The 7890-nt window shown below is 39.5% G+C and overlaps 1 long non-coding RNA gene across 2 annotated transcripts; it reads right to left on the reverse strand.

The window, feature by feature from the left end:
- Nucleotides 1-6696: 6696 nt before the first annotated feature.
- On the reverse strand, nucleotides 6697-7513 carry LOC119326939. Of its 2 annotated transcripts, none has more exons than XR_005158653.1 (3): nucleotides 7134-7513; nucleotides 6951-6991; nucleotides 6697-6848 (listed from the first exon to the last, which is right to left on the reverse strand). It is a non-coding gene; the product is annotated as an uncharacterized LOC119326939 (long non-coding RNA). The 2 variants fall into 2 exon arrangements; XR_005158508.1 differs by having other exon boundaries at nucleotides 6951-7043.
- Nucleotides 7514-7890: the final 377 nt, after the last annotated feature.

Here is a 7890-nt window from a genome sequence, read left to right on the forward strand (position 1 = left end):
ATGTGCAATGAATCAAGAGTGACATGCATGAAAGAATTATGAACGGTGGCTTTGCTACAAAGACGATGTCAACTACATGATCATGCAAAGCAATATGACAATGATGATGTGTGTCATAATAAACGAAACAGTGGGAAGTTGCATGGCAATATATCTCGAAATGTCTATGGAAATGCCATAATAGGTAGGTATGGTGGCTGTTTTGAGGAAGGTATATGGTGGGTCTATGGTATCGGTGAAAGTTGCGCGGTACTAGAGAGGCTAGCAATGGTGGAAGGGTGAGAGTGCGTATAATCCATGGACTCAATATTAGTCATAAAGAACTCACATACTTATTGCAAAAATCTATTAGTCATCGAAACAAAGTACTACGCGCATGCTCCTGGGGGGGGGGGGTAGATTGGTAGGAAAAGACTATCGCTCGTCCCCGACCGCCACTCATAAGGAATACAATCAAAAAATATCTCATGCTCCAACTTCGTTACATAACGGTTGACCATACGTGCATGCTACGGGACTCACAGACCTTAACACAAGTATTTCTCAAATTCACAACTACTCACTAGCATGACTCTAATATCACCATCTTCATATCTCAAAACAATCATAAGGAATCAAACTTCTCATAGTATTCAACGCACTTTATATGAAAGTTTTTATTATATCCCTCTTGGATGCCTATCATACTAGGACTAAATTTATAACCAAAGCAAATTACCATGCTGTTTAAAGAGACTCTCAAAATAATATAAGTGAAGCGTGAGAGTTCATTAATTTCTATAAAATAAAACCACCGCCGTGCTCTAAAAAGATATAAGTGAAGCACTAGAGCAAAATTGCCTAGCTCAAAAGATATAAGTGAAGCACATAGAGTATTCTAATAAATCACGATTCATGCGTGTCCCTCTCAAAAGGTGTGTAAAGGAAGGATGATTGTGGCAAACTAAAAAGAAAAGACTCAAATCATACAAGACGCTCCAAGGAAAACACATATCATGTGGTGAATAAAAATATAGCCTCAAGTAAAGTTACCGATAGACGAAGATGACAGAGGGAACGGCTTCTGGGGCATCCCCAAGCTTAGGCTCTTGGTTGTCCTTGAATATTACCTTGGGGTGCCTTGGGCATCCCCAAGATTAGGCTCTTGCCACTCCTTATTCCATAGTACCCAAAACTTAAAAACTTCACAACACAAAACTCAACAGAAAATCTCATAAGCTCCGTTAGTATAAGAAAATAAATCACCACTTTTGTTACTGTTGTGAACTCATTCTTTATATATATTGGTGTAATATCTACTGTATTCCAACTTTTCCATAGTTCATACCCCCCGATACTACCCATAGATTCATCAAAATAAGCAAACAACATAAGGAAAACATAATCTGTTGAAAACAGAATAGTCTATAGTAATATGTAACTGTCGAATACTTCTGTAACTCCAAAAATTCTGAAAAAATAGGACAACCTGGGCAATTCGTGTAATAATTCAGTTCAAAAAGAATCAGATCAAAATCACGGTTATGTGAGATATGAAAATTATTTTCCTGGGCACAAAAATTTCTGTTTCTCAGCAAGATCAAAACAACTATCACCGTAAGCTGTCCCAAATGTCTTACTTGGCACAAAAACTAATTAAAACACAAAACTAGATCTAACCAGAGGCTAGATGAATTATTTATTTTAAAACAAAACCTCAAAAGCAAAAACAAAAATAAAATTGGGTTGCCTCCCAACAAGCGCTATTGTTTAATGCCCTCACATAAAAGAGAAGAATTGAAGCATAAAGAGAGCATCATAAAACATGTGACAAACACATCTAAGTCCACTAGTAGAAAAAGGGCCATTTGTCCCGGTTCATAAGGCCCATCTGTCCCGGTTGTGGAACCGGGACTAAAGGGTCGTTACTAATGCCCTAGGCCTTTAGTCCCGGTTCTTATACCAACCGGGACAGATGGGCCTCCACGTGGCCGCTCCGGCGAGCCCAGACAGGAGGGCCTTTGGTCCCGGTTGGTAGCACCAACCGGGACCAATAAGCTTCCAAGCGTCACATTTCAGGGTCTGTTTTTTTAAAGGAGGTGGTTTAGGGGTTTTGGGCGTTAATTTAGGTTGTTATAGGTAGCTAATAGAGAGATGTGTCCTCTCTAATCTCCGTGCTACTGCTATACTGCTATTTCTAAACATGACTTAGATTGAAGTGAGGCAACATGTGGTGCATGTCGAAAGTAATACTAATCCTAACTTGATCAACTTTGGATTGTACTACTTTCGACATGCACCACATGCATGTTGGCTTCACTTCAATCCAATCCATGTTCATTTCACCCACAGATATATAATAACTCTTCATGCTCGCATCATGCATCATCATAATAACAAGTCCTACTAATCATCATCATACAACTTCTACTCGTTATTAATAACAAGTCATACGATCATCATCCTGATAGTCATCGAACCAACCCTACTTAATTGTTCTTAGCACATGATCATCAGTATTATGCAGGACCTAAATACCCTATTTAAGGTAAAATAGCATAAAAAAATTGACCCTGACTCTCCATTATGGAGAATGGAGATCACCCTGTCTCCAATTCTTCCGCGGCGCTTCCTTTTTCTTCCAAGAACCTCCTTACGACTGTCCATACATTTTTTCCATTCTCTGATTAGCATGTCTCCACTACTTTTAGAAATCCGGTATGGACAGTTGAGATTCGTAGGATGACCTGGATATATGTTCAAAACACGAAGGCTGCCATTCTGATACATCAAATGAGGCACACAATCCTCTGTGATTCTCTGTTGAAAAACATAGTAATAACTTCATAGTTCGCAATGATGTACTAGTTTTAGAAGTATGCAAAATATGCACGGATGTCATAATAGTAAAAAAATCTTACTAGGGTATCTCCATGGTAGTTACGTAGTTCAACACGTGCACTAGTGGCACGTATTGACCATAATGTTGAGGAGTTTGATTGTAGATATTGTAATTCTCAAGATCATTACAAAATCCGACCAGATGATTTTTCTCCTGATAAGTTAACTCGGAGCCATCGGTGTAGTGGGTTTTGTCTACCATGTTCCGCACATTGTTTGAACAATCAAAATAAGCTGTCAATGGAAATAAGATGTTAACTATTTTGAAATAAACAATATAAATTAGTTAATAATTAACTATATTTGAGAAACTCACATAGCGGTAGAACTGGAGGCGTATCAACAAGGACCCAAATGTCCATATTGTCTTGGTCGATGTCAGGATCACCAAGATACATGGTGACAAGCATACCCTCATCAAAACCATACATCTTGCAAAATGCTTCCCAATTTTTGCAACCAAAATGGGTTACGCTCTCAGCATTATACAGATTTACTTCAAAATCCACATCATGATGGGTCCTTAGGTGAATTTTCTATGTTTCAAAATTTTCATGGTCTTCAAAATCCATCCTCTCCAAGACATAGCGTCTTGCATGGCATGGCATAAGCTATACTCGAATTGTAAAAGATGAAAATTACACGTTGAAATAGTTGAAGTCATGCTTAATTACGAAAAAACGCTTGTCGCCGTGGCGTACCGTTTCAACATCGAAGGTCTCCTCAAGCTTAATGCTGAAGCGCCGATCATCATCCAGGTGAGGCCTGTCGCACAAACCTCGATCGTCGTGGCACCAGCCGCACTCCCCCGGGAGACTTTCGCCGTCCGATGATGACATTTCCTACGTTCATAATTCAAAGATTAAACTTGTACAATTAAATATATGTACTACAAAAACTAAATTAGATCATTATTATTCATCACGGGTTGACTATCGGTTTGTCGATTCTTTTCTTGAAAACTCTCAGCTCATGTGGTGTATACATTCGACCGTTGATGATGGTCGCTCCTCCATTTGTCCCCGAGTGCATTACACCAAAATGTCTCGCACACAGGAACGAAGGAGAAGCGACCCCCACGACAACAATCAGGATTCTTCGTCCTCTCATATATATACGGTGGAACTCTCCCTCACTGATTCCTCTCTGACATTTGCGACCGTCGGTGATGGTAGCTCCTCCTTTCGTTCCCGAGTGCATTACACCAAATTGTCTAGCACACGGGAACGAAGGAGAAGCTACCCCCATGACAACAGTCTGGATTGTTCGTCCTCTCATATATGGTGGAGACTCGACAGACTTAAAGTCAACCCAAAATATCATTTAATTATCTTTCTAAAATAGGATTTGGCTGGTCTCACCCCGAGGTCGGAGGGGGTCGGAGACGGGGACGACGGCGGGGATGATGGAGGGGCCAGGGGCTCCTAGATTTCTGTGAAAACAAAAACCCTATAAGCTATCAACTAATCATATGCATACGCCTTGCATAGTGCTCTCCAATTTTAGCATTCAAAGTAGGAGTAGTTTTCCAATTTGAGCATTCAATTAGCAAAATCAAATCGCAAAATAAAGTAGTATTCAAATTAGGATGCATTCAATTATAAGCAAAACTACATCATCTCCATGCGTCTGTACATCGTCGAATATTATCACTAATACACCTCGAATAATATCATACATATAGCATCACCAGTACAGGTAGAACCGTAGCGCCCGACGGGTATCGGCGCGGGCGGTGGACACCCAAAGAGAAGGAACCATCACAGGATCGCTCCAGTGAGATCCCTAAAGAACCTGCCAGGTATTGTCGAACCTGCCCTCCAACGCAACCATGTAGCGACGGACGTGCTCGTCCTCCTCGCTGACACGGTGACGTACCACCTCCGCGGTGTCCGGAAGCCTCGACACCGTCATTGGCCCACGCGACCGCCACCAAACAAGGATCGGGTCAACGACGGGCTGGCTCCTCACCAACCTACGCCCCCCGGGAGGTAGCACCTCCCAAAACCAGCCTGGCGGAGCCCAGTCCCGGACATGGCCCCTCTGATCAAGCCAGCCTCCTCCGCCGAGTCGACGACGAGGATGCGGGATAGGCATCGTCGACGTCGATGCGGGAATAATTGCTTTAACTAAAAAAATAAACTAGTTCTATTAATTTCCTTGCTAAAAATAAACTACTTATATAGTAAAATAAACTAGTTTTGTTAAATCAACTAGTTCAACTACTAAGCACTTACTATAAATAGAATAAAGCAGTTCTTACTAATTAAAAATAAACTATTTTAACTAGTTCTATTATTTTTCTAACTAATTATATTAAACACTTTCTCTTCTTATTCTATGAACGAAATTACAACAGAAAAAATCATAAAAATTCTATGAACAAAATAAAAATTCTATGAACAAAATTACAACACAAAAAAATCATAAAAATTCTATGAAACAAATTAACATATTCTTTGCATATATATGAACACACAAACATTTGCATATCCGACAATAATATCACCAAAAAAATCTATGAACAGAAAAAAATTCTAACTTTTGCATATTATTCATTTTTGAACAAATTACAACAACTCAATTAACTACACATTTAAACTACGCATCTAAATTAACTACACATCTAAATTAGGAAATTCATATATGGAGCTCCCACTACGCAACGGGGCGGCGATCGACGAGGAGGCAGGGCACGGGGGCGCACTACAAGAAATATGTCAACATGTGACCACCACTATTGGTCACTAAATGGTCACAAATTTTCATTTGTGACCTTTTTGTGACCAAAAACATAAGGTCAAAAGCTGGCCGTCGTAAACTGACTATAGCGACCTTTCTTCTGGAATGGTTGTAGACGTTTATGACCAAAATACGTCTACTGTGGCGTTTTGGTCACTAGCAACCTCCCCAGGCCACGTAGGCATCCAGCGTGGCAAGCTGATGTGGCACAAGATTCAGCCCGATCCAATTAGGTGTTTTACAAGGGCCGAGCCCATTAATTCGGCCTATTTGTTGTTTTTTTTCTTTCAATTTGAGTCAACTACATGGGTCGGGCCAAACAATTTGGCCTTTTTATTTCTAGGCCTTAGCCATTTCGCAGTCCATTTCATTAAGCCCTTTTGTACCATTTTTTCATAAATGCACAACATGCTGGTCCACTATTGTTTGGGCCATAGCCTTTTTAGAGCCCAAATATTATTTGATCCAATAGAACATCCAAACCTTTTCATTCACAGATTTCAAATTTACACATTTCAACAGCAAACAGTCAAACATTCTCTCAATTAAATGATCAAATCCAAAAATCTATCAATGAAACTCACAATAGCACATGTACAATAGCACATATTGCACGATCCAACAAGTGTACATACAATCAAAAAACAAATACACATGCACCAAAACTTGGTGGCAACATCAACTAAAACTTGGTGAACATATCCAGGCTTCTTCTGATCTTCGGTAAGAGCAGCAGCCACCTCAACGACATTAGATCTTGATCTACATAAATTAGTAGTGAGATACAGTGAAAGTTGAATGATTGCCACACAAATGTAAAAAAATCTGGACTGGTTAAATAATAATTGTATCCTTCTCTACAAGCACATATGAATAGTTAATAAGTACTAATCCTATCATGTATGGCAGGCTTGCAAGATGGAGATGCATACATGACTAAACACAAACATATTATGGTATGACCAGGGTGAGAAAATCAACAACTCAATCGACCCAACATTGAAATCGGACATGATATCTTAAAACAGCAAGAAACAGGAAAAGTAGACTCATACATCAGGACCACTAAAACCAAGCACATCACAACCATGGTCGAGGAAATAATCAACATCTGCATTTTACCACAGTACACTTACCACAAAACTGTCATCAGTACAGAGATCATTAGCTAGCACCGCATGAAGCATCCATACATCAAACTGATTTTTCTGCTGTTGGTTGAAACACTACACGTCAACTAGAAATTTGTAAGTACATGAGACAATGGCTTAACAGAAGAACATTGTGACATCTTCGGCTATTTGTTTCAACAGCAGTACAAACCTCACCTCTGTTACACCCTCAGCAGCATTAAATAATGCCTGATAATCTGCACGTACAGAAGATTCATACACAGTCATTTACAACATTCAGCATGTTATCTACACAGAGAAGAGAAAAGTCAAACGGATCTCAATCATTTTGCCGTATTAACACATGCACATCAAGTAAGAGTGGTGCTCTGTTTTTACCACAGCGGCACAAGCGAGACAATGTCCGATTCGCCCTACTCCTCCACAACATTCGCCCTACGTTTCAAAGCACACTGCATGGGAACAAAGACACTTATGAACAAAGATATGCCTCAAATTTCAACAGAACACTACTGTGGTAGCTAAGCTAGTAAATGCACAAACATATAAGCATGCAGAAATAGTAGTACTAGTCATATACATGACACATCATGCAACAAGATCTAAAATGAATAATTCTGGGCTAGAAGAAAAAATATAATACCAAATACCAACTAAACAGTACAGGATGCTAGTAGCAGAACAAACACAACTATATCTGCCAAATGCACAGGCCAATTAAGCATGTTCCTCCAATATTATGCAATCTCAGATGCAAACAGGTAATAGCGCCTATTTTTCTTGTCATAAGAAGAGGCTAGAGCCCTTTTCTGTTTGGTGATGGTGTCGACGGGGCGACGGTAGGCACGCCTATATTTACAAGAACAACAACTGGGCATTTTGTACGAGTAAGGATATCTTGTAGTTACCTGAATTAACAAACTACGCACACCCTAAAAAGTGACAACAAAGGTACGCATGGGCATTCATGGCCATAGCAATAGTTCAAGGATAAAAGCATAGATGATATATTTTTTAAGATCCACAAACCCAGACACAACAAGTTCTTACTAGACTATCAACATATATACATGTATGTTTTTACAACAAAAATGTCAAGTTTTTATGTATCAATAAGAATAAGATGGTCAATCAA

The sequence above is a fragment of the Triticum dicoccoides genome, chromosome 1A (genome assembly GCF_002162155.2).
Source record: "Triticum dicoccoides isolate Atlit2015 ecotype Zavitan chromosome 1A, WEW_v2.0, whole genome shotgun sequence".
NCBI classification, from domain to species: Eukaryota; Viridiplantae; Streptophyta; class Magnoliopsida; order Poales; family Poaceae; genus Triticum; species Triticum dicoccoides.